The sequence below is a fragment of the Lepisosteus oculatus genome, unplaced genomic scaffold (assembly GCF_040954835.1).
Source record: "Lepisosteus oculatus isolate fLepOcu1 unplaced genomic scaffold, fLepOcu1.hap2 HAP2_SCAFFOLD_103, whole genome shotgun sequence".
Taxonomy (NCBI): Eukaryota; Metazoa; Chordata; class Actinopteri; order Semionotiformes; family Lepisosteidae; genus Lepisosteus; species Lepisosteus oculatus.
The window spans coordinates 329,443-356,249 of record NW_027167655.1 but is presented as its reverse complement, the minus strand read 5'-3'; the positions used below and the strand labels follow the sequence as shown (position 1 = coordinate 356,249).

General features: G+C 47.2%; 10 non-coding genes across 10 annotated transcripts; 3 read left to right on the top strand and 7 right to left on the bottom strand.

Annotated features, from left to right (window-relative positions):
- Positions 1-176: 176 nt before the first annotated feature.
- Positions 177-258, bottom strand: trnas-cga (transfer RNA serine (anticodon CGA)). Its single transcript has one exon. It is a non-coding gene; the product is annotated as a tRNA-Ser (tRNA).
- A 1,791-nt stretch (positions 259-2,049) lies between these two features.
- Positions 2,050-2,123, top strand: trnat-agu (transfer RNA threonine (anticodon AGU)). The gene has a single exon. It is a non-coding gene; the product is annotated as a tRNA-Thr (tRNA).
- Positions 2,124-4,370: 2,247 nt separating this feature from the next.
- On the bottom strand, positions 4,371-4,512 carry LOC138225725 (U4 spliceosomal RNA). Its single transcript, XR_011184197.1, has one exon. It is a non-coding gene; the product is annotated as a U4 spliceosomal RNA (small nuclear RNA).
- A 1,306-nt stretch (positions 4,513-5,818) lies between these two features.
- LOC138225728 (U4 spliceosomal RNA) lies at positions 5,819-5,963 on the bottom strand. Its single transcript, XR_011184199.1, has one exon. It is a non-coding gene; the product is annotated as a U4 spliceosomal RNA (small nuclear RNA).
- A 230-nt stretch (positions 5,964-6,193) lies between these two features.
- On the bottom strand, positions 6,194-6,310 carry LOC138225733 (U5 spliceosomal RNA). The gene has a single exon (XR_011184205.1). It is a non-coding gene; the product is annotated as a U5 spliceosomal RNA (small nuclear RNA).
- A 4,075-nt stretch (positions 6,311-10,385) lies between these two features.
- trnas-gcu (transfer RNA serine (anticodon GCU)) lies at positions 10,386-10,467 on the top strand. The gene has a single exon. It is a non-coding gene; the product is annotated as a tRNA-Ser (tRNA).
- A 9,906-nt stretch (positions 10,468-20,373) lies between these two features.
- trnav-cac (transfer RNA valine (anticodon CAC)) lies at positions 20,374-20,446 on the bottom strand. The gene has a single exon. It is a non-coding gene; the product is annotated as a tRNA-Val (tRNA).
- A 451-nt stretch (positions 20,447-20,897) lies between these two features.
- trnae-uuc (transfer RNA glutamic acid (anticodon UUC)) lies at positions 20,898-20,969 on the bottom strand. The gene has a single exon. It is a non-coding gene; the product is annotated as a tRNA-Glu (tRNA).
- Positions 20,970-21,816: 847 nt separating this feature from the next.
- Positions 21,817-21,889, bottom strand: trnav-aac (transfer RNA valine (anticodon AAC)). Its single transcript has one exon. It is a non-coding gene; the product is annotated as a tRNA-Val (tRNA).
- A 1,196-nt stretch (positions 21,890-23,085) lies between these two features.
- trnad-guc (transfer RNA aspartic acid (anticodon GUC)) lies at positions 23,086-23,157 on the top strand. The gene has a single exon. It is a non-coding gene; the product is annotated as a tRNA-Asp (tRNA).
- The last annotated feature ends 3,650 nt before the right edge of the window (positions 23,158-26,807 follow it).

Here is a 26,807-nt window from a genome sequence, read left to right as displayed (position 1 = left end):
CGGTTCTTTCAGCTTTATTCATTAGGTTTTCAAAGGCATAAGTAGAGCACCAGAGGTCTGAAGAACTCATTTCCATGGCAGCAGGGCCAAGTGATTTAGCGTATTTATAGTACCAGGAAAGGAGAAGCGGCACTTCGCCTTTGCCACAGAGGCACAAGGATACGTGTGGCAAACGCCATAGTCGGCAGGATTCAAACCTGCGCAGGGAGTTCTCAACGGATTTCGAGTCCATCGCCTTAACCACTCGGCCACGACTACAGCGAGCTCACCCCCGCCGCATTCCTCCTATAATCTAACACGGAGTGCGAGGTGGCTGCGGAAACGTTTTCAAAGTCGCTCTCTGTTAAAAAAAAATAAATACCTTTGACAAAATACGTGCCGGCAGACAGACATGCCTCAGAGGGTTTAAGGCTGGCTTCACTTTCAAATGATAAAGTCTCCCCGTCCGGATGTCAAAATGCAACTTTGGCAGACAGAAAAAACATCAACAAACCACAAATGTGGACAAGGATTTTACAAGCTGCACCACACTGCACTTTCCAAAGCATTTACATTCCTGTTAGACGCAGGAATTGCCTTTGATTTGCGCGCTTACGAACGCCATGAAAAACGAAACAAAACTAAAGCCCTCAGCTCCTGCACTTGATTATAATGCCGTTACGTGTCGAAGCAGGAATTTACGTCATCCTACCACTGCAACACGGGGAATAGAGGGAAATGAGCACACGCTACGTACGTCTCAATCACTCCCTAGAGTCGTAAGGCGCATTGAAGGGTGCACCCCCATCATTAATCGTTGCGCCTCTGTGAAAGGAAAGCTCTTGAGCAGTCTTTGAAACAGCTCGGATTAAACACTTGATTGCTTCCATGTGCATCTGGAGCCCATTTCTAATTTTCACTTCACGCCGCCCAAAGCATTTCTAAAACATGAGATTCGCGTTTGGGAATGCGCCCTGCCCTACGAATAAAACAGGTCTACGGGTCAGAAACCTGCTCCACGGAAAACAGTTCTGTTGCGCTTTTGATCAAAGGGAGATTCGCTGTTCTTACTTTTTGATGACATAACACCCAAAGGGGCTTCTTTGGAGCTGGATTCCAACCAGCATCCTAAAGTTTCTTGGCGGTATCCTTTACAGTCCTCTGTTCGGTCGACAAGGGACAGAAGGGGGCAGCTTTCCTCACACACACAGTGCAATGTACTGTAGTGTTCCCGTTCATTGAATTCGCAGTTCTGCATCAGACCTCTAACTCGTTTCCTTAGCTTGGATTTAAGCCACGAAGCAGGCTTCTACTGTATAAACGTCTAGAGGAATCACAAACTATTTGAGAGGCCATCATCCCAGGGGGAACTGACAAAGTCTATCCCTAAACACCTAGTGCAGTCTCTCGAGAGACTGTCAAAAATCGCTTTCTCCGTTTGCGTTGCAAGTAAGTGAAAACGCGGTCTCAACCCAGAGCCACTTGGCAGCAGCGGCATGTAAATACTGTTACTGTGACTGCTCGATACCGACGTTAGCCTACTATAACATGTTCAGCCACCGCTAGAAAATGTGCAGCTCTAGTACCGGAGCAAAGAACAGGAGGGCCAACACCGAACGGGCACACGTGTCAGACATGGAGAGCGACAAGGATGGGATTCGACCCCATGCCTTAACCACTCGGCCACCTCGTCAACAAAACTGGGCTGTCCTGACATGGGTTGGCGCACTCCAGTTGATCTTTTTCTTTTTTTTCCCTCATACTCGAGGGTCATTTTCCTGTTCCACATGCGATTTCAACATTTTCCTTGGGAGATGTCAAGCCAGCAAGCCACTGCTGTGGTTCAGTGGCCAGTGTGGAGTTCAGTGGCCCTGCTGTACACAGAAAGCACATTGAGCTCCTTGGACATGAAAAGTCCAATAAAAGCCATTTGTCATCCTTTCTCTTGGTGTCGATGTTGCTATTGTATGTAAAGGTGGCAACTTGCTCAGCGAGCAGGCGGAGCACACACCGAATGCAGATGTGTCTGAGTGGTGTGTCCAAGTGGCTGCAAAAGGACAGCACTTCCGGGGCGCCGTGGCTTAGTTGGTTAAAGCGCCTGTCTAGTAAACAGGAAATCCTGGGTCCGAATCCCAGCGGTGCCTTTTTTTGTTCTGTGTTCTCAAACAGAACTGGTCATTATGGACAACCGCATACGTCTAGACTTAATTAAATGCAAGTATTCATTTCCTGTCTTGAACGACTTGTTTTTCTTAAAATGGATGCAACTTGCAAAACATGAAATACAAACCTCGCTAATCAGCGCTCGCAGCTGGCAAAAAAAAAAGAAGTCAGCAATGTTTTTTTCTTTAACCTTAAGCCTGCTAATGGAGAAGAACCTAGTCGCCATATCACATACATCCGTTTCAACGATAAGAAGGTAACAACTATCCTCACTCCAGAGTAAATCTCACGTTGAGGGCATATTTTTTTCCACTTTACCATGAGTCGGGCTCAGCTGCACAGAGGCGAGAGCAGAGCAATGAGGTCACGGGGACAGGGGAGTCACACGCTGGCGGTTTGAACACGCGGAAGAACACTGAGGGATCCACAGTATGTGGACCCTCCGTGCGCCATCATTCCACACCAGACTCTGAATCCTGCCATCCGAGTTAAGATCTCGGCGGAACCTGAGGCGCAGTTCTTTCTTAAAACGTAATCTGGTGAGCATTTCTAGAATCGTACTTGTATAGATGCAGCCTTTAATGTGTTGCTAGGTTAAAATTTATGACTTCTTGAACTTCAGTAGGCAACTGCCCTCTTGATTTCGGATTTAATTTCTTTATTACAGGGGCGCTTTTATGATGAAAGAGTCATGTTCAGGTACTTTGCTTGATGGAGGAAGCTCATTTTGGACTCTGTGATCTGCTCACCTGGAAAGGTCTGCTGTACTACTACAAGAGAGAAGTAGAGTCTGGAGGAAGGGACAATTTTATGATGCTTTGGAAGGTAATGTTTCTTTTTTCTTTGAAATCGAAATGAATCAGAATATCAGTGCAAAAGACAAACTCTTGGTTTGGTTTAAAGAGATATGGTTTTAAAACAGACAAAATGTAGAAAACAGGTGTTTCTCACTTTTGGAAAAGAATGGACCGGGGGTAATATTTTACTAGTTGCAGTGCTAAGCTCACTGGGTTACAGTCCTGCAGTGTCACACCAGGGCCAGTGGCGCAATGGATAACGCGTCTGACTACGGATCAGGAGATTGCAGGTTCGACTCCTGCTGGCTCGGGTCGTTTTTAAACACATCAGCCTACTCCCTAAGTAGCCTGTGCTACTTACTGCATTGTAATCGTACCCAGTAAGAGATTTCCTTCATGTAAATGAACTGCACCTGACAGCTTTAGAAAAACACCTGGGCTCAGTACGGTGCTGAGAGCTCAAGTTGTGTATAATGTAATAATTTAAGTAGAATAGATTCTAATAATATAATGATCCAGTGTGTTGCACTACTTCACTGCTTCACTGCTCTATGTCGTCTGGAAATAAATCCTCAGACTGCTTACTGCCCTGGGCATGTACCAGTAAATTACAGGAACACATCTATATATCATTGCGTTGAAGCAGGAGACACAATCACTGCAAACACATCCTAAATACAGTGTTCCAGCACCTTTGACCTCATCCAGAACGTATCATTTCTTGAAAGGAATTGCTGTCCGAATGCACATCTGAATCCCAAACAGAATCTCTAGTAAAATACGATCATTTGTGAAACAGGTAAATGTCTCAGGGGCCCATTCCTCATTCTCAAGACACATGTATGCAGTACGTACACCATGCATTGAGCAATAGGTATTAAAGACACCACAGGTAAGGTTAGAAGACATTCTGACTATATTCTAAAATATTGGACTTATATTCTTATGATGGCAGACATGATACTGTGTTTAAAACCGGGGTTAATGGACATTATATGACTGTCAATTCTGTTTTGTTTTGGAGACTCTTGGCTGCCTATGTGGTACAGTGCAGCGTGAAGAAAACATTTTCCAAAACTGTGTCAGCTCAAAAGTTGTAAGAAAACCTCTCCAGCTGCTTTAACTCTCTTCATTTTTGTCATTTAATTGTCTGTCGGCACTATGTGGTAGCGTTGCATCACAACCCATCTCACCACGGAAAGGAACCTAACAGCTTTTGTAAGAGAGGAGAAAAGGACCTGGCCCGTACGGGGCTCGAACCCCAGCCTTGGCGTTATTAGTACCACGTCAAAAAAAAAAAAGCGTCGACATTACCTCTTTCAAAAGGCTTCACTTTCCTAGTCACATTCCATGGCTCATTGAACCCTGGCTGTTTCCTCCAGCGGTATAGTATTGCAGTTAGACAGCACGATGCCTGCAAGACTATGTCGCGCTCTGACGAGACTGTCAAAAATTGCTTTCGCCGATTGTATTGCAAACCGGCGGAAGCGGGGTATTGGGAAAAGTTTTCAACTAGCAATAATCGCGCCTCGGCTAAACTTCACAGGCTACGATACTGCCAATGCGCAAAGCTGACGGTTGCCAGGCAACCGCGGGGATCCTATGGAAATCGTTATCAATCGTCTCATGGCATGTCGTTGCTGTAACGCTTCATATTTGTCGTCTTCTTCTTCTAGCTTGAGGTTTTAAAGAATTTCATGACAGACAAGGGCTCCGTCGGGAACAAAGGGCGTTGTGAGAAAACCGTTGCTTATTTTCAGCAGCAGAAATACAACCCTTTAAATACAAGATGACAGAACAATGACGAAGGGCATGCCGGGAGGAACTCATGCACTACAGAGGAAAGGGGGCGGGCACGTACAGTTCACATTCAAGCCACAAGTACTCTTCTCGGATGTTGCACAAACAAATCCAAACGTCCTGAAAGCATTGCAGCATGTTTGTGTCCCACTTCCCGTGGCTGCAGGACGACTGACACGAAGGGACAAACAATCTGTGGCGTTTAGCGTGACATAGTCTTGCAGGCATCGTGCTGTCTCACTGCAATACTATACCGCTGGAGGAAACAGCCCGGGTTCGATGAGTCTTGGAATGTGACTAGGAAAGTGAAGCCTTTTGAAAGAGGTAAAGCACTGCACAACGGAATTGAGGGAGAATCTTACAGGGGATTCTGAGCGGTGTCTGCATACACGCAGTCCGATACGGGTGCTGAAAGCTTGAGCTACTCTTAATGTCATGCTGCCTTTCCTCGGAGTAAATCTGTTACATTGAAAGAATGCTTCTCGCAGGTTCAAAAAGGGACCCTTGTTAATTGGAGAAATCAATGATTTCGAATGAATTCTGTATGCGTTAAAAGACAGCTATACACAGAAAACATGCAGGACACTGCTCATGATGTTTCCCGAGCCGAAACACAGTGCGTTTTTCAAAGCCATCTGACAAAGCCCGCCCACTGAAAACTGCAGCAGATCGTGTAAAGACGTTCAACTTTGTAACTACTGCACGCACAGGAAGCAGAATAAATTCCTCTTTTCAAACTGTCAAAGGTTTGCTTTGTGAACGCTGCAGGACATCGCACAATCTCTTTTGAACGGGGACAAACAATTTCTTATGGGGCGCAGTAAGTACAGACGTTTAAAGAGCTCCACTCATGCCGACGATGCAGCATGAAGAAGCGCAACCTAACGTTTGACAGACAAAAGCCGGGCGCCGCTACGAGCAATATGAAATCAAACTGACAGCACACGGCGTTTCGCGCTGACTCAAAAGTGATCTCGACAGACGCTGTTCTCTGCATAACGCTGAAAGAGCTAAAGAGCGTTTCTGTTGAGACGTAACAAGCTTGTTTCTTTCTACCATGATGTTACCATGACAAAATCTGTCTTTAAACACCTTGCTCAAAAATTGCTTTCGCCGATTGTATTGGAAACCGGCGGAAGCGGGGTATTGGGAAAAGTTTTCAACTAGCAATAATCGCGCCTCGGCTAAACCTCACAGGCTACGATACTGCCACTGCGCAAAGCTGACGGTAGCCAGGCAACCGCGGGGATCCTATGGAAATCGTTATCAATCGTCTCATGGCATGTCGTTGCTGTAACGCTTCATATTTGCGGCCGGACACTTCCCGCCCCCCAAAGAAAAGAGCGCCAATCAGACAGGCTGAGACCGAGGACTCGCAGAGCAGAAGGCCACAGTCGCCGTAATAAGAGCGATTGTGAGCGGTTTTGTTTTCTCTCTTTGACCAGCCCAGCTGCGCCCCACCCAAAGGCAGGGAAGCACAAAAATTGTATGGAACTCATTCATGCTCCTCTCCATGGAAATCTTTAGTAAAAGGCAAAAGATTTGTACGAGATGAAGAGAAACCAGAGTGCGTGGCTGGACAGCTGCAGGAGCCCAGGCCGCCTTCAAGTCCTCTGCCCTGCCGGTCGTGGTTGGCAATGCACCTGGCCTTACAAACGAGCCAGTGGGGCCCGTTCAGCTCCGGGCTCATCGCCTGCGGCTCTCTGCTTATCTGGCAGGGGAGATACCTTGATCAGCCTGTAGTTGGAGTAGTTGGATTGTTTTCTTGTTTTGTGGAAGCAGTGTTTGTTTTGCAGTTTGAGATGGCAACCTTTGGATCCCGCAAGAATGCTGTACGTTTTGAGCTTTTGGATGACCTCTTCATGGATCGTATGCAGTTCAGCAGAAAAGTGTTACAGAAGGAACTTGGCTTTGAACCTCGGCACTTGGATTTCATCTTCGCTCTCCCAGGTCAGAAAGCATTTGAGGTTGTTTTTGCTACCTATTCTCCGTTTGAACAATGTGTGGATGTGTTTGAGGCAAAAAGAGGGAAAGTTCCTGCCCTTGAGAAGATCAACTTGCAGCCTCTGACACAGAGAGAGAGGTTGTTATGTTCTCGGAAATGGCAAAGACGGAGGACATTCACACCTGGCTTAAGCAGTACTGCACCGTCCACCATGGAACTGAGGTTAGAGATGTTGACGGTATAAAAACAGGAACAAGGAAATTCGAGGTTCGCTTGCTACCGGACAATGTAAATGGAGGCTTAAGGCACCTGCCCTCTACAATCCGGCTGGGCGCCTGCAATGGCTATGTTTTTTATGTGGGACAACCAAAGGTGTGTCGGCGCTGTGGTGCTGTGGGACACCTGGCATCGTCCTGCACTGTGAAATGCTGCAAGACCTGTGGCAAACAGGGACATTAAGCCTCTGACTGTTCAATGCTGCCAAAGTGCAATTTATGTGGCTCGGAAGGACACGTTTTTAAGAACTGCCCTCACGCCTACGCCTATAAACTCAAAATGAGAAAGGATGAGGCAGTGCTTGTTTCAGCCAAACCGGCCTGAAAAAGCCAAAGCAAACAACAAGTCAAACAAAGAACCCTTGTTGGACAAAGAGTCTCAGCCTCCAGCCAGGATCAGTCCTGCTGTGGCTCCGGGGCCGGTGGAAGAGAAATCCACTACGCCCCCACAACCGCAGACTGCACCAGACAAGCACGAGGGTTTGAAAACCCCAGAGAACAGCGAGGACCCCTCCCCCACTCCTGCTCCTCAGAACGAGGGCCAGTGTGGGGCCCCCCGGTGGAGCGGGTCCAGCGAGGATACCCAGGATTCAGCGGAGCTGCTTTTCTCAGACTCTGCAAGTGCTACAGATGCCCTCCTCTCCTCCATCCAGTCCATCACGGAGGATCTGCAACAGCTGGTGGTTGAGGGGGAAGAGGAGACTGGTGCATCGGCTGCACCCCTTTCCCCTCGGTGCTCCCAGGAGCTGGACTTGAGGAAAAGGAAAAATGACTCTGTTTTCTCCCCGAGCGAGGAGGAAGGAGAGCATGGCGATGGGGACAGCTGGAACCCCTCCACCCCTCCTTCTACCCCCTTCCTTGAAATGGACTCCGTGAACGCTTTTACTGCTGCCACCCTGATGAAGGCTCATTCAGAGGATGGCTGGCAGGAAATTGGTAAGAAGAAAAAGAAAAAGAGAAGGTAACAGGTGAGACCGAAGAGAAATGTGTTTTGTAAAGACTGGTTCCACTTTCTTATGTAATATGGCTCTAAACATAATTTCTCTTAACACCAGAGGTATCAATGACAGAGTTAAATGCCAGTGTGTCTTTGATTACCTCCAGCAGAGAGAGGGAGATGTGTTGATGTTGCAGGAGTGTGCTTTAGCCTATCAAGAGAGGTATAAAAGCTTTGAAGATAGGTGGGATAAAGGGCCTTCTTTTTGGTCAGGGGACAATAACAACAGAGCCTCTGGCGTGGCCATTCTTTTCAAAGGATGGGCTTTCAAATTGAAAAGTATTCAGAGGGTCATAGATGGCAGGTTGCTGTGTGTGGATGTGGAATGGGGGACCGTTAACCTGCCGCTAATCAATGTGTATTGTCCTACTGACGTGGGAGGAAGGGTGGAGCTACTCAAGGCACTCTCTCCCCTATTGTTAAGTAGCACAGACGTGATAGTGGGAGGGGATTTTAATTGTATCTTAGAGCACACAGACAGGCAGTCTAGCTCTCCGATAAAATTGGATTCCAGCTCACTGGCCCTGCAAAACTTAGTTCAAGACTTTAAACTCTCAGACACATATAGATGTATATATCCCACAACAGCAGGATATACATGGTCAGGGAGGAATAGCAGCTCCAGAATTGACTATTGCTTTGTCTCAGAGAGAGTGAAAGTTGTTGGGGTCACTCTTCAGCCTGTCTTCTTCTCAGATCATCAGGCTTTAGGGTGTAGAGTGGAACTCCAGGGCGGGACTGTCTTTGGCCCAGGCCTCTGGAAACTCAACACAAAGCTGCTAGAGAACGAGGGGGTAGTATCCCGCTACAAGGAGAAACTATCACAGTGGCTGTCCTTGCAGTGTCTGTACGGGTCAGTAGGAGAGTGGTGGGAGGAGGTGAAGATGAGGACAAAGGCCTTTTTCATGGCTGAGGGAAGGAAGGCTGCTGCCAGACGGAGAGGAGTGCTAGCCAGGAAACAGAGGCAGCTGCAGCGTCTCTACACGATGCTGCACAGTGGCTTCGATGTGCTCGAGGATATCACCCTTTTAAAAAAGGACATCCGGAGCATAGCCAAGAAAGTAGTCGAGGAGTGCTGTTAAGAAGCAGAGTGCAGTTCTTGGAAGAAAATGAGAAGTGTACTCGCTTCGTTTTCAGGAAAGTGGTAGGCTCCAAGTCTGTCATGGAAAGTGTAGTTGATGAGGAGGGACGAGAGAGAACAGAGCCGAGTGCTATCCTCTCCTGCACCGAGGCCTTCTACTCAAGACTGTACAGCTCTACAGAGGTAAAGGATGAAGAAATTCATTTTTTTACCTCAAAGCTAGAAAACGTTTTGAGTGAAGAAGATAGGGAAGTACTTGAGAGGGATTTGACAGTAGAAGAGCTGAGACAGGCTATGGAGAGCTTACAGAAGGGGAAAACTCCGGGTGCTGACGGGCTCCCTAAAGAATTTTATTGCACCTTTTGGGATCTGCTTCAGGATCCGCTACTGCTCCTATTCGAGGAAAGCTATAAGACAGAATTGCTGCCTGACTCTTTAAGAGAAGGCACTATCTCTCTCTTGTTTAAGAAAGGAGCAAAGAATGACATAAAGAACTGGAGACCCCTCAGCCTGTTAGGCGTGGACACTAAGATCCTGTCCAAAGCCCTTTTCCTGCGCCTACAAAATGTAGTGGCCTCACTGGTAGGGAAAGAACAGACTTGTGGGATAGTAGGACGCCTGATGAGCGACAACCTGGCCTTGTTGAGGGATGTCTGTCTGTACTCAGAGGATCGCTCCCTCCCTCTGTGCGTTTTAGGTGTAGACCTAGAAAAGGCCTTTGACCGCCTAAACCGGCAGTACTTAACATCGGTACTTGAGCACATGAATTTTGGCCCCATCATGAGAAAGTGGATTAACCTGCTGTACACAGGTAGCAACAGCAGAGTAATGGTTAATGGCAATAGATCACACCCCTTTGAAGTCTGTTCAGTAGTGAGGCAGCGCTGCCCATTATCCCCTTTGTTATTCGTTTTGGCTACGGAGCCCTTAGCCTGTGCCTTGCGCCAGGATCAGGCCATTAATGGGATACCAGTGCCTGGAAGTGGGGGAGGAGAGGTAAAGACATCTCTATACATGGATGACGTCACCCTGCTCCTCTCTGACAGTACCTCAATTAGCAGAGCTCTGCAGTGTTGTGAGCGTTTCTCTTTGGCTTCCTCTGCAAAAATTAACAAATCTAAGAATGAGATTTTTTATCAGAACTGGAGGGAGCCAAAAGAAGGACATGATCTCAGGCTGCAAGAGAAGAGAATTAAGGTCCTGGAGAATTAATTCCTGGCTTGGCATCTCCCAAGGAAAATGTTGAAATCGCACGTGGAACAGGAAAATGACCCTCGAGTACGAGGGAAAAAAAAGAAAAAGATCATCTGGAGCGCGCCAACCCATGTCCGGACAGCCCAGATCCCTCGACGAGGTGGCCGAGTGGTTAAGGCGATGGACTGCTAGTCCGTTGTGCTCTGCACGCATGGGTTCGAATCCCATCCTCGTCGCGCTCCATGTCTGACACGTGTGCCCGTTCGGCGTTGGCCCTCCTGTCATTTGCTCCGGTTCTAGAGCCGTGCATTTTCTAGCGGTGGCTGAACATGGTATAGTAGGCTAACGTCGGTATCGAGCAGTAACAGTAACGGTATTTACGTGCCGCTGCTGCCAAGTGGCTCTGGGTTGAGACCGCGTTTTCACTTACTTGCAACGCAAACGGAGAAAGCGATTTTTGACGGTCTCTCGAGAGACTGCGCTAGGTGTTTAGGGATAGACTTGTCAGTTCCCCCTGGGATGGTGGCCTCTCAAATAGTTTGTGATTCCTCTAGACGTTTATACAGTAGAAGCCTGCTTCGTGGCTTAAATCCAAGCTAAGGAAACGAGTTAGAGGTTTGATGCAGAACTGCGAATTCAATTAAGGGGAACACTACAGTACATTGCACTGTATGTGTGAGGAAAGCTGCCCCCTTCAGTCCCTTGTCGACCGAACAGAGGACTGTAAAGGATACTGCCAAGAAACTTAAGGATGCTGGTTGGAATCCAGCTCCAAAGAAGCCCCTTTGGGTGTTATGTCATCAAAAAGTAAGAACAGCGAATCTCCCTTTGATCAAAAGCGCAACAGAGCTGTTTTCCGTGGAGCAGGTTTCAGACCCGTAGACCTGTTTTCCCAAACGCGAATCTCCTGTTTTAGAAGTGCTTTGGGCGGTGTAGCGGCGAGGCTTATTAATAAGAAAGAATTAAGTGTTTCTGAGCTTTCCCAAATTAGGCCTCATCTCTCTGTTCATCTCTGTGGTGCAGCCACAGAGAAACTATTCATGCAGGCTGATTTAAGGTTTCCCTTGATAAGGGACAGCTCCCAAAGGGGGATGCACTTAGCTAAGCCTGGCTATCATGATCAATGGTCATCCATTGGCGCCTATCTGTCTAGGGAGTGCCAGATGGACATCTGGACTGCATTCCTAAGTGTCAGGAGTAAGTGACTCATATCTCACCTTGATCAACCAATCAGGGACTGGTAGGGCCGAGTAACCCACGTGGGACTCTGATGCCCATGGAACTTTCAGCCAATCAACGAGCTGAAGTTCCTCCAGGTAAAAACAGGCAACACAGAGAGCCTGAGAGATTCAGTGGGAATTCAGTAGAGATTTCTGTGGAGTTTTCTAAAGGGAATTCAAAGGAGAATTCCAGGGCAGGACAGCCCAGGAGCAGAAGGCTCCCAAGGGCAGGACATTCTCACAGCGCGCCTCCTGACCATCCTGAGACTCAGCCCGGACAACCACGGAACGGCCAGTGTGTCCGAGTGCCAGAACTTTCCTTTGTTCTAAGAGTCTAAAGCGGAGGTTGCCAGAGAGTAACCAGAGGATCCACCCGAGGTTAGCACCAGCAGCAGGCCTCGTGAACAGGTCGGAACTGTGGACAGTTGAATCACTATTCAGAACTAGCTCTTCATCAGGAACGAACCGGTCTTCTTCTTGACTTGCTGGGACCCACAGTCATCTTTTCTCCTGTGCACAAACTTTGCTAGTTAAAGCCAACACTAACTAGCCGGTCAGTGAGCATCAGCAGCGCACCGTCACAACCCGCACAGCACAGCCTGGCACCTAGACAGAGAGCACGGATTGGACAGCAACAAGCCTGCAACTGTTTCTTTGTGCCCGCAGGAGATCTGAATCCCCAGAGATTGGATGAGTATTCAACTTCACTGCATTACTGCTCGCGAATTCAATTGTTATCCCAACCAGTTGATATCAATTTAATTCCTAAGAGTTATGTACTTGTTTTCAGTATCTAATGTAGAAGTTATTACCAGGTTCATTTATGAAATGGTCTAAATGAATGATATACTGAATGTATGTCCTCTTGATATGTGTAACACTTTGTAACTGACTGAATATATACCTTTTGTATTCTGATAACCCTCTCGATAAGATCTGTTCGTTTTACATGCATATTCTATGTATTGTAACGCCCTCGCCTGGTGGTGAGGAGGAAGCGCCCCTAGGCGCTCGTAGTACCGCTGGGCATGCTAGGAGTGGTAGCCGGAGTGCGGTCTACGCGAGAGAAGCTCGCCCCACACCCAAAGTCCGTCAAGGCCCCCTGCGCCCTGTGGGAGGCCTTGGAGGTAAAGGACGGGGTGCTGCGCCGGGGGTGCCGGGTACCCTCCAGTGGCGAGGTACGGTGGCAGCTGATGGTGCCTTGGTCGCTCCGCGGGGCGGTGCTCCGAGCAGTGCATGGCCAGCCGGGCGTGGGGCACTTTGGCGGTAAAAAAACCCTGTAGCGCCTCCGAGGCCATTTTTATTGGGGTCTTTGCCACCGGGACGTGGAGTGGTACTGCCGAACGTATGCAGTGTGCGTGGCGCAGAAGGGTCCCCCCGAGCGCTCTCGGGCCCCCCTCCAACAACACCAGGTGGGGGCTCCTATGGAGCGGGTGGGGGTGGACGTTTTGGGCCCGTTTCTGCGCACCGAGGCCGGGAACCTCTACGTCTTGGTGGCCATGGATTATTTTATGAAGTGGCCGGAGGCCTACGCCCTCCCGGACCAGAGTGCCCCCACGGTGGCCGATGCACTGCTGGAGGGGATGTTTGCCAGGCTGGGGGTGCCGGAGGAGTTACATAGTGACTAGGGGCGTAACTTCGAGTCCCAGGTCTTCGCCAGAGTGTGCCAGTGCCTGGGGATCACTAAGACGCGGACCACACCTCTGCATCCCCAGAGCAACGGGTTGGTGGCGCGGTTTAATCGTACGCTCACCACCCAGCTGGCCACCCTGGTGTCCCGGCACCAACGGGACTGGGACCGCCACCTCCCCCTTGCACTCTGGGCGTATAGGACCGTGGTCCAGGAATCCACCGGGTGCACCCCAGCCTCACTCATGCTGGGCCGGGAAATGTGAACCCCGGTGGACCTGGTCTTCGGCCCGTCGCCCGGAGACGGGTCGGCACCGCTGGCTGGACCGGACTACGAATGGGACCTGCGGCAGCGGATGCAGCAGGTGCACAGCTTTGCACGGACCCACCTGACACAGGCGGGGGTCCGGCAGAAGCGGCACTACGACCTGCGCTGCAGGGGGCCTGCCTTCCAGCCCGGGGACTCGGTTTGGGTGTACAACCCGCGCCGCCGCAAATGCCTCAGCCCTAAGCTGGCGCCGTCGTGGGAGGGGCCCGCTGAGGTACTCTGGGTGGTGGGCGAGGTCTGCTACCGTGTCCGGTTGCGAACACGGGGGAGAGTGGTGGTCCTGCACCAAGACCGGCTGGCCCCCTACCAGGCCCGGGAGGAGGAGCCGTGTGGGGAGGCTCTAGAGGACCAGCTGGGGCTGGAGCCGGCCGATAGTGGGGCGTCCGTGGGTCGCCAGCCGTCACCGTGGCCAACGGCTTCTCACACAGGGTTCCACAGCAGTTAGCCGAGTACGAGTACAGCCTGAGGGGGGTGTTCGACGTCGGCGAGACGCCAGACGCTTCAGGTTTTTAAGGAGTAAGAGTGCAGGGGGTCTAAACCTGCGATCCAGTGTGTTGAAGTATTTCACAACACTACCCCTAGCACATCTGGAAATAAATCCTCATAATGATTATTGCCCTGGGCATGTACCAAAAAATCACTGAGCATATATATATATATATCACTGTGTTGAAGCTAGAGACACAGAATAAGTGCAAACACATACAGTGTTCCTGCACCTTTGACCTCATCCAGAATGTATCGTTTTTTGAAAGGGATTGCTGTCAGAATGCACAACTGAATCCCAAACAGAATCTCTAGTCAAATATGATCATTTGTGAAACAGGCAAATGAGTCTCTCAGGTGCCCATTGCTCATTTTCAGACACAATTATGCAATACTTTCACCATGCGTTGAGCAATAGGGATTAAAGATACCAGAGGTAAGGTTAAAAGTGATTCTGAGGTGCAACACATCAGTGATACAGCTAGGCATCTGAAATGCGGGGTTTGAGAGCCCTTCAGGGAACACCGTACCCTAAAGGTACCAAAAGTCCACTAGTATAAGCATTAAGTCACTGTCACCCCTGTTACAATGTGATTGCTACATATCTTCATTTCTTTGGTTTTTAAGGAGTAAGAGTGCAGGGGGTCTAAATCTGCGATCCAGTGTGTTGAAGTATTTCACAACACTACCTGTAGCCCTTCTGGAAATAAATCCTCATTCTGATTATTGACCTGGGCATGTACCAATAAATCACTGAGCATATATATATATATATCACTGTGTTGAAGCTAGAGACCTTTATGTAATATTATGATGCTAAAATGTCATTTTCACATATATTAATGTAATAAATGATTGCTTATGCTTTATAAACAAATCTAATTAAAATAAAAGCTTACGTTTTGTATTTAACTTGTACCATAGAACATGATTTGCTTTGTATTTCAAGCCCACAAAGTGTCCAACTGACGCACTACATGATATAAGGAAGATTATCACATGCATATCGGTATTATCTTTCTTATGAAAATGCATTCCTTTCATTACCTTTTACTTTTTAAAATGAACTCAAATTGTGTATAATGTAATAATTTAAGTAGAATAGATTCTAATAATATAATGATCCAGTGTGTTGCACTACTTCACTGCTTCACTGCTCTATGCCGTCTGGAAATAAATCCTCAGACTGCTTACTGCCCTGGGCATGTACCAATAAATTACAGGAGCACATCTATATATCACTGCGATGAAGCAGGAGACACACAATCACTGCAAACACATCCTAAATACAGTGTTCCAGCACCTTTGACCTCATCCAGTACGTATCATTTCTTGAAAGGGATTGCTGTCCGAATGCACATCTGAATCCCAAACAGAATCTCTAGTAAAATACGATCATTTGTGAAACAGGTAAATGACGGTCTCAGGGGCCCATTCCTCATTCTCAAGACACATCTATGCAGTACGTACACCATGCATTGAGCAATAGGGATTAAAGACACCACAGGTAAGGTTAGAAGTCATTCCGACTATATTCTAAAATATTGGACTCATATTCTTATGATGGCAGTCACTTATGATAGTGACAGAGACGCTGTGTTGTAAAAGGGCGCTGTCTTTTGGATGAGATGTAAAACAGAGGTCACAGCGAGCTGAAAAACACGTTTTGAAAAGTGTGCTTTTCCTGCCCCAGAAGTTAAATGGGGGTGACCAAAGTTGCCCAAACGTGTTTATTTCTGCTGAAAAACCCGTTTTGACAGCTTCTGCACAGTGGGGTTAAGGGCTGACTCAGTGGGCTCTAATGAGCCAGGCAGCTACATTGGGATTCCAAGGTTTGAAAAAATACGTTTATTTCGAGCTGAAAAACAAGTTTTGAAAAGTGTGCTTTTCCTGCCCCAGAAGTTAAATGGGGGTGACCAAAGTTGCCAAAATATGTTTATTTCTCTGTCACTATGCTGGGGAATTGGGACCCGCACAGACCTCAGGGTGAATGCCCCCCCGCCGGCACCATTAACACCGCTTCCAGCTGGAAGCTTTGTTTTTCCCTGTAGCTCACCCTCATCCGGGTACTGACCTGGCTCACACCTGCTTAGCTTCAGTGGGTTTTCAGTTGCAAGTTGCAAGGGGATGCAAGTGATGGAGCCGCTCGCTGCAAAAGCTACTGCATTGGCCGGGAATCGAACCCGAGCCTCCCGCGTGGCAGGCGAGAATTCTACCACTAAATCACCAATGCTCAGTGCCTGGACCTTCAAAAAAGACGCTTTTTTGGTGCTCTGTGCAAAACGCGTCGACATCTGCTTCCAGCTGCAAAATGCCATTTGCAGACGCTGAAGAATTTATTTCCAAGGCAGCGGGTACAAGCGATTTGGCGTTTTAAAACCACCAGGAACAGCAAAGAGGTGCGCTTCTTTGCTTGCGCCAGAACACAACGACAGGAGGTGGACAACGTAGTCGGCAGGATTCAAACCTGCGCGGGGAGACCCCAATAGATTTCTAGTCCATCGCCTTAAGCACTCGGCCACGACTACAGCAAACCCCGCCACCGCTGCGTTCTTGCTACAATCTTACCTGGATCGCGAGGCGCCGGCGGAAGCCTATTTCAAAGTCGTTCTCCGTTTCAAAAAAACATTTCCAAAATACAAGCCTTGCAGACAGACACGCCTCAGAGGACTTAAGGGTGGCTTCATGTCGGAATGATAAAGTCTCCCCGTCCGGACATGAAAATGCAACTTTGTTACACACAAAAAAAGACTTTCAGAGGCTTCCCGGATGTTTCCACCAGATTAAAATATTCACCGACGCAATGTCCATTCTGGAAGTCTGGTTGAAGCGGTTGAAGCGGTTTAGTCGGGATTTGTTCACCGTCCGTGTAGAGAGCCAGAAAGTTAATGTTGTAGTGTTTAAATTTGAAGGGGTTTTGTGTAAAACTGCCGCTGAATGCCGCTTTGTCCACAAACCCCAAAATTACCACTTTGGGTAACTGTCCGAGAAAGAGGTTTTCTTGGTTACACACATGGCTCCCTGCAGGCAGGCTGAAGACTTTCATCTGTACGCGGTCTATGGGGTATTTAGGTATTTAGTGGTGCGACCGTCAGGAGTGCTTCGGCGTTCACAAACAAAGATGCAGAGAGTACGCTCAGTTTGTGTTCTCCGATGTTGTTCATTAAGCAGAAAGCATCTCTGTTGCGCGTGAGTTTTATTTTCAGGTCTACGCCATTCAGTAGTCCCAGTGGGCAAAAGACGTATAATATACGTCTATTAAACGCATACCTTAGACGTCTAAATGTGGTCTACAATTCGTCTAGAATGAAATTCTAATATACGTCTAAAGTTATACGTCAATTATACGTCTATGTTTAGACGTTCATTATACATAAATGGTTGGAGTTCTATTATACGGATAAATTTAGAGGACTATTATACATATATGGTTGGAGTTCCGGATAACTTTAGAGGTCTATTATACGGATAACTTTAGAGGACTATTATACGAATATGGTTAGAGGTCTATTATACGTATACCTTTAGAGGTCTATTATACGTATAACTTTAGAGGTCTATTATACGTATATGGGTAGAGGTCTGTTATACGGATAACATTAAAGGTCTATTATACGTATATGGGTAGAGGTCTATTATACATCAAAGATAGATTTTATAGGCGTAGAAACAAGTAAACCAAGCCAATGATTAGGTTTAGAAATGTATTCTGAAAATACACATTCACACCTGAAACATATGTATTTCAAATTATACATTGTATACAATCAATCAACAATCAACATATGGGCAATAATCATAAAAAACACAACTAGTCTTAAACTTCAGCTACAAATTCTGGTAACATGGCAATATACAGTATAGTAATGACAAACACAAAACTAATTACATTAACACACTAACTCAAAACCACATTTTGATTCAAATATACATTTTAAAATGTACAACTTCTATATTTCCAAGAAAAAAAATATTACAATGGAAGTTAAGACGATTTTTGTCCACTATTTGCAAACCCTGTCTAATTGTCCTAACAGTTAGAACCAAAAACCTATTATTTTCAGTGTCCAGATCTCCTGGCCCCCCGTCTTTCATATGCATTCTTCAAGTAACACATTGCATGCTCCTTTATTTCTTTTTCTGTTGATGTAGGGTGGGACTTCAGCACCGCAGCTAGGAGAAAATTGTATAATATTACTTCCCAAATAAATGATGATTATCTTCTTTAGTATAATCTAAAAAGTGAACGGTTTACTAAGCTCAAAACTGAAATAAATGTATAAAATTTGGCTTGCATCATAGCAGTTGAGCAATAAAGTCTGTCCTAATTAAAGAGTACCCAAAGTTTGAAAGTACAACATAGAATAAGAATAGAGAAACGGCAAAACAATTTTGTGTCATCTTCCCCATTCACACTATTTTATGTGCCATTTTTTGCTTATTCACGTACTATTTTTATCAAAATAATATTAAGAAAGATCTGTATGTATTCAGATAGTATTATTATTGTTCATACTTACTCGTCAAAAGAGGATTGCTGAGATATTTGCGGATATACTTCTATGTTTGAAAAACGTGTCCAAAATTGTGACCAACGAATACTAGCAATGCATTGTGGTATATAACCGGAAAATATGCTGGGTTCGATATTTTCTCAACGTATGCGTTTATTAATGTTGTCGATATTATGGTTGAAATATAACATTGATAATACATCGCGGCTATGTGCCCCCTGCTATGAGCTGATGTGCAATTTTAACGCATGTAGTTAGTAAGGATCGGTCACTGTTGTATGGTATTATATATAATGACATTATGGAATAGGATGGGGACAGGCCTGGCATCACGGGGGGAGGGGGGAATGTTGCCCCTTCAGTTTTGGGCAAAAAGATTTACCTAACTTAATTTGCGCCCTAAAAAATAGTTGTACTTTGTCAATGGTCAGACAACACTAAATGACACGAACAGTCACTCAGTCTGTTTGATGGGCAGGAGGGCTATCCGTCCAGGAGCTGCACATATCAGTGTCGTTATTGAGTGTCAACATTACGATCCTGTTTGCTCAGGTGGACCGATTCCTTGCAGTAGTTTATCATTATACTTAAAATCGTTATATAACTAGGACTAGTTATAGCAGTCTGTGCTTTCTGTTGGTTTTACAACATTTTTTCTTAACAATTCAGAACGTCCATGTAGCTGCAAAAATGAACGCTTATGGTACTTTTCGCTCCAGGCAATACTCTCCAGTGAGAGTGACGAAAAATGTGAAACTGAACTTCATCGCAAATACCAGATTGCTAGTCGATATCTTCTATCATAAAGCACTAATTAATGGCATAGCTGCGAGATTTCATTTGGGTAGCTGCACCGTACAGCTCCGTTTCAACCGAAATATCACCCCCGCTCAGAATATCAGACGCCCCCCTACAGATTTTTCCCCGGGCACCGCGCACTGATGGGGGACGGGGTTTCCAGGAAATGGTATCAACTTTTCTCAAGAAAATAAAAATAGAAACTCTATAGGCACTCAAACATTTTACTGTTTTTTTTTTCAGGCAGGTGGCAAGACCCCTCCGCAAAACCCTTGTATGCCAAGCTGTGGGCATTGATTCGTCGAATATACGTATATTCACACCGAAAATACGGCTATACGTATATATACGTCGCCTCGACGTATAATCAACGTCGAATTGCAACCGTAAAATCGACGACATTAATAAATGCATATATAACGTCGAAAACACATCTAACACTAGGAGTATACGGCACTCTGCACAGTGTACGAAGTAAATTATTTTCGCAGTAATTAATTTACACGTGTATAATAAATATAGTAAATATAATTAATTACTGCGAAAATAATTTACTTCGTACACTGTGCAGAGTGCTGTATACTCCTAGTGTTAGATGTGTTTTCGACGTTATATATGCGTTTATTAATGTTTATTTCACAGTGTCGTGCACCTTTTCATTGCTCTCGCTTTCAGAGCCTCCGCACGGCACACGACTCGACATCAGGAAGCACATTGAAGTGAAAGCAGGGAGCGCTGCGACATGCACTGTGCAGATCCCGCCACACTAAGAGGTATATAAGCGTCAAAGGCAAGTCATTCCGAGTTGGTCGTTTGTGTTTTCCGTTCAGACGCGAAATGCTGAAATGATCTCTCGGCTCCTCGGTTGTCATTTCTGCTCCGTAAAGTAATCACAGCACGAGTCGGCTTCCAGCACGGTGGGTCGGGACACAATGCCGGGGGTCGGAGAGCGATGTCTTCCTCGTTAGTACAGGACCTGTCACCTGTCCCCACCTGTCACGCGGGAGACCGGGGTATATCAGGACGCGCATTGAAGTGAAAGCAGGATGCGCTGCGACATGCACTGTGCAGATCCCGCCACACTAAGAGGTGAGTGGGTCTGTTCGATCACAGCACTAGGCGAATCCCCAATCCCCTTTTGTGCGTGGCGACAGAAGAAGTCTGGTCTGTTTCCGCCCGGTTTCGATCCGGGGACCTTTCGCGTGTGAGGCGAACGTGATAACCACTACACTACGGAAACTGTGGTCAGATGTGCCCAGCGGCCCAGCGCTGAGCTTCGCCAATGCGATTCAGCTGCTTCCAGTGCCTTTATTGGGGTGCGCTGATGGACCGTGCTGTCTCTCCAGAGACCAGCACGCCTGTCATGGACGGAGCAGGAAAGATGGCGCCACATTCTACAGCCCTCTCCACGCAATCGACGAAATCGGGCTACTGAAGTGGAGAAAATCGCCTCTCCAGAAAGTGCAAATATCATCTTGGAGAGTATAAATCCTATTGCCGAAGGTCAGCCCTGTCTACCAGAGTGACCCTCCCACCTCCTGCAGCGATGGTCAGCTCGTCTCACACGAGAGAAGTTTCGGCTGGAAACAAGCGCCCCCTCTTCTCGCACGTTTTGCACGTTGAGTAGTTTTAATGCGGCTCCTTCGTACACAGTGCTGATCTTTTGGAAAGCAGGAGGCAAAATTTACACGTTCCCATACCGGGAGTCGAACCCGGGCCGCCTGGGTGAAAACCAGGAATCCTAACCGCTAGACCATATGGGAGTGCACAACCCTTCTGTTCCGGGCATCATGCAAGCAAACTACAGAAATATGAGAAAACACGCAAGAGAGTTGTCACTCAGAGTGTCGAAGGGTCGATGTATACTGGGGCTCAGTTGAAATGCAACGTCAGGACTTTCCCGAATTATGTCACACGAAGAGAGCACAGCCTTTTCCGCCCTGCCACGTGTGTATCGGTAACTCGCCGTGATCGTATAGTGGTCAGTACTTTGTGTTGTGGCCGCAACAACCCCGGTTCGAATCCGGGTCAAGGCAGAATAGGGGTGTCTGCTTTTACTACTTGCACGAATGAAGGCAAAAAAAAGCCAATTGATGTGAACGAACGGCGCTTTACAGAGGAGTACTGCCTGACTGGATCGTTGATGAACGACAGAGACCACTCCGACCTCTTCTCGGGTTTCTTCAATGACTTACTAAGGATCTTCTTCACATTCACCCATGCAGGGGAAGCCAGTTACACCAAAGCAAACGCAGGAAAGTGCAATTCAAGCAGAGACCAGGAGGGACTTGTTTACACCGAGAGTGGTCGGAGAATGGAACAATGCGCCCAGCCCTGTTGCTGGAGCCGATTCTTGATGAGATCTTGGGCTCACTAAGAAGCCCCCGCTGGATGCTAATCTTTCTGTTGTTGTTGCAGGTCCTGCGCTGCTTTTGAGCCGACAGAGCTCGTCCTGATCTGTCGGCACAGCCCAATTGCAAATGATCGGCTCCGCATACAGAAGGAACGTGCGTTTGGTACAAGAGTGCATGAAGGCACCGGAAATACATTGGGAACAAATGACCGGTCGCTCAATACCTCTGTGAAGTACAGGAGCGTGCAAAACGAGGCTGTTTCCGCCCGGTCTCGAACCGGGGACCTTTCGCGTGTTAGGCGAACGTGATAGCCGCTACACCACGGAAACCTGCAGGGACTGCTGCTGGTGTCTCGCTTGCGTTTCGGGCTGAGAAAGGGACGCGTCACTTTAGGCAGGGGGCGCTGGAGAGAGGAACAAAGGGCGCGATGAAACAAAACACCGAAACCCGGGATCTTTAGATCTTCAGTCTAACGCTCTCCCAGCTGAGCTATTTCGGCGGTGCACAGAGCCCACAGCCACCTGCTCCAGCCTTCCTGTGTTGCGGCATGAGCGCACCAAGAGTAGCGGGAGAGTGTTGCAGGAACGTCACTCAGAAGGAAAGCCACCCAGGTGCGCCCTCTGAGCTCTGTCCAGCGCTTCTTCCTCGCATGGACTCCTGCCTGCGACGGGCAGGAAACAATTAGCAAGAACAGAACAACACCCCATGGGTGTCTCATGACCACACCTTAGGTTGTGACACGTGCAGGTGTGAGGGGTTGCCGGGCTACTTTGGAGCAGAGCTTGGGTGGAGGGAGGGCGGGAAAGCAGACAAAGAGGTGACACCTCAAGGTCTGCACGATCACAGCTCTCCGCCGCCCCAGGCTTCCGCTTGATAAGCTGCTGGACACACCCGCCCCTCCTCACACAGACCGTGGAAAAGCCCCCGAGTCGGAGGGCTCTCTCTTCCTCCCAGGAGCTCTTGGACACGACGCACAGACAGGGTGCGGGGAGCCGCCGCCTGCAAACACGGCTCCAGGCAGGACTCCACTCCGTAGGAGCCGCAGAGCAGAGGAGATGGGGGCAGCTTAGCTCCTGTGCAGAGACCTGAGCTGCTGTTGCTGCAGACGCTGTCTTTTCTGCACTCGGGGTAGGAGTGAATGTTGAGTTGCCCTTAGAAATGAAGCAGAGTACTTCAACGGCACGGGTGTGTGTGTGTGCGTGCGCCCTGGTGATTCTGGGAGACAGATCGAACCTGGGCTAAGAGAGAGGAGGCTTAGCCCTCTTCCATTTGCTACTTCAAAGTTGTACAACCCATTTGTATCTGCTAGGCGGCGCAGTTGTCGTGCACAAAGAACGCTTTGAAAAGCGTCCAAAGCAAGTCATTCCGAGTTGGTCGTTTGTGTTTTCCGTTCAGACGCGAAATGCTGAAATGATCTCTCGGCTCCTCGGTTGTCATTTCTGCTCCGTAAAGGAATCACAGCACGCGTCGCCTTCCAGCACGCTGGGTCGGGACACGATGCCGGGGGTCGGAGCGTGTGATGTCTTCCTCGTTAGTATAGTGGCAAGTATCCCCGCCTGTCACGCGGGAGACCGGGGTTCGATTCCCCGACGGGGAGTAGCTTTTCTTTTACCTCCTTAGAGAAAGGACTGCCTTTCACTTCTCTGTTTTCTAACACAGCGTCGTGCACCTTTTCATTGCTCTCGCTTTCAGAGCCTCCGCACGGCACACGACTCGACATCAGGAAGCATATTGAAGTGAAAGCAGGGAGCGCTGCGACATGCACTGTGCAGATCCCGCCACACTAAGAGGTGAGTGGGTCTGTTCGATGCACAAAGAACGCTTTGATAAGCGTCAAAGGCAAATCATTCCGAGTTGGTCGTTTGTGTTTTCCGTTCAGACGCGAAATGCTGAAATGATCTCTCGGCTCCTCGGTTGTCATTTCTGCTCCGTAAAGGAATCACAGCACGAGTCGGCTTCCAGCACGTTGGGTCGGGACACGATGCCGGGGGTCGGAGAGAGAGATGTCTTCCTCGTTAGTATAGGACCTGTCACGTGGACCTGTCACCTGTCCCCACCTGTCACGCGGGAGACCGGGGTACATCAGGACGCGCATTGAAGTGAAAGCAGGATGCGCTGCGACATGCACTGTGCAGATCCCGCCACACTAAGAGGTGAGTGGGTCTGTTCGATCACAGCGCTAGGCGAATCCCAAATCCCCTTTTGTGCGTGGCGACAGAAGAAGTCTGGTCTGTTTCCGCCCGGTTTCGATCCGGGGACCTTTGGCGTGTGAGGCGAACGTGATAACCACTACACTACGGAAACTGTGGTCAGATGTGCCCAGCGGCCCAGCGCTGAGCTTCGCCAATGCGATTCAGCTGCTTCCAGTGCCTTTATTGGGGAGCGCTGATGGACCGTGCTCTCTCTCCATAGACCAGCACGCCTTATGTTTAGATCCATATTACATAAGAAAGTGGAACCAGTCTTTACAAAACACATTTCTCTTCGGTCTCACCTGTTACCTTCTTCTTTTTCTTTTTCTTCTTACCAATTTCCTGCCAGCCATCCTCTGAATGAGCCTTCATCAGGGTGGCAGCAGTAAAAGCATTCACGGAGTCCATTTCAAGGAAGGGGGTTGTCGTGGAAATTTAACTATCAAGGAAGCCACAAGAGAGAGTTCTCACCTGAGTAAGGTCTTTATTTCAATATTGCAATATTGGGAGCCCTGCTGCCACTTCGCAAAGTGCATCAGAGACTCAATTAGTTACAAGCAGTACAGGGCTTTTATAAGACGTTGCGCTGTAAAAAAAGTTCAGCACTTGGTCCCTTCTAAAACTTCCCCTTTCTCTAAAAGAAAACAAATTACCTCATAGAGCGAGAGAAAAACACTAGATTTGTTATTGAAAGTTTATCAGTTACTTTCAGCTAATTCTAATGACCCAGACAGCATATATTGTTTTGGTACATTGTCTTCTAAACTAACCTAAACAGTGTACTTTGTTGACGAACTGTTTTCTAAAATTCTGCACGTACTGTAGCATAGCAGTTATATCCTTGAAATATTATCTAAAAGCACCAATATATTTTTTTGCAAAGCTCTCTACATTTTTAAGAATCAATTAACTCATTAGATTTCCACTACAATTCCCTCCTTTTTATTCTTGAAAATGATTAAAAGTTAGATTCTTCATATGGACTCCCAGGAGGCTCCCATACTTCAGATTCTTCCGTTTTTATCAGAACATACTGATGCGCAAACATATTCATTATCATATTGCGAAGCATTGGAATAATACAAGTCGAACAGCAACACAAAAACAGGAAGACAAGTATCACAGCTACTATAATTGGTGTTAGTAACTTGAAAAAACACATTCCCCCCGGCCCAAACAGTGATTCTAACCAAGAGAGAAAAGCAGGTGTATCTTTAATGCCTCTTTCTTTGTCCACCTTGTCTCTCAGTTCTTTCAAATGTTGAATAGCAAGCGTAAGATTTCCGTAATCATTTTCATTTGCTGGAATAAATGTGCAACAGGAGTCTCCTATTAAAGCACAGACTCCTCCAGATGCTGCATTTTGTAGATCCAGCACGAACCTGTTCTGAAGTGCCATTAATCTAACTCCCCTTAATTCTTGTTTGATAGCGTCTAAGCCTTCTAACGTGATGTTAATAAACGAGTACATTTCATAGCGAGTAATTTGTAACCAGCGGGCATTATCTACTGCCTGAATACTCAGTCCTGAGGAAAAAATCATTTCAGCTGCAGTAAATAGTCTATGGTCTTCTGGTACTTTAGAAATATCTGGACCATATCTGTCAGCCCAACTGAGAGCGCGTTTAACCCTTGACTCCCTCTGAAGGGGCTTCATTGAATTTAACAAGTAAGAGTTTACTGGGACAATGAGAATGGAGTGGTGTAGCGTGACTAGAGCACACACTCCTCTCCACTGGGGAGGAAGGCTATCATAAACTTTTGTAGCACATTGCCAATACCAATCCATCAAAACCATAGTTCCATTAGATAAAGTATGGTTAGTAACCGTGGCGCTACAGCCTCCTGTTCTTCCTACTGAGGGGCCACGACCTTTATTCTCATAGCAATAAGAGTGATTAACCTTAGAAGGCAGGTAAACTGCTATTTTAACAGGAGAATCAGTCCAGGTAATGTGATTCTTTAGGTAATCCCACAAAGGAGGACATTCTGCTTTTTTACTGGTAACATTGAAGTGAATAGCAAAATGCACTGCTGGATCACTGGGAGAAACAAAGCCTAATGCTACTGTAGTAGACTTATTTATCTTCAGGCCGGCTGCATATGGATGCCCCTTTGAGTAGGTCAAATACGTTATGGTGAAGGTGGGAAAAGATCTTGGATCTGGCTTTGGAAATCCTGCCACTAGACTTATGCATTCAGAAATGTGACTATCAACTGGTCGGGGGAAAAGTTGCATGGGTGAGGCTGTAGAATGAGGCATTAAAGCACATACATAACAAGATGCATTAAATTTCTTTAACTTTACAGTATAATTTATAAATTTGTACCACAAATTACTCATATCCCCCTCATTATCAGTTTCATTCAGCCAGTTTGTATACAAAGAGGCTTCACGTTTAGATTCTTCCTCTTTCTGGGTGGTGACAGGCTTCCACATAAAAAGGAAAAAGGCTGTGCACATCAGTCCCAAGCAGGTGATCCCCATCTATCCCTGTGGAGACATCACTCCTGCTCTTTGCTCAGTTCGTTTGTGACCTTTTTACAGTGGGAAGCATGAATTCAGGGCACCTGGCACGGCCCCCTCCACCTGAGTGAACACCATTTCTTTTTCCTGTCTTTCACCAGAATCCAGTCTCCTTATTCACGCATTAGTTCTTACAGCACAGGTAAATCCCTGTGGGCTGGAGCCCAGCATTTTTCTTAGGGTTTTTTTTACAAGATTGGTCAACAGCTGGGTAATAACTCTTAGAAAAATCTACACATTGTTCCACTGCCTCAGCTGTGCCGTTTTGCAGAACAATTCTAGCTGAAGTTGTAAAATTTCTCTTTGGTCAGTTCCTGCAAAACATCTTATTAAGAACAAACAAACCATAATAATAATGTGCATCTAGGGGAATCACTCCCAAGGGTAACCCCCCTTAAAACTATATTGTTCTACCCATCAGGTTCTGCCACTAGATAAGAGAACCTTTCCCATGAAATCATTTTTTGACCTTCATGATCCCTTCAGGGCGTACAATTAGCACAGAAGCAGCAGCTTTAGTCCACATGT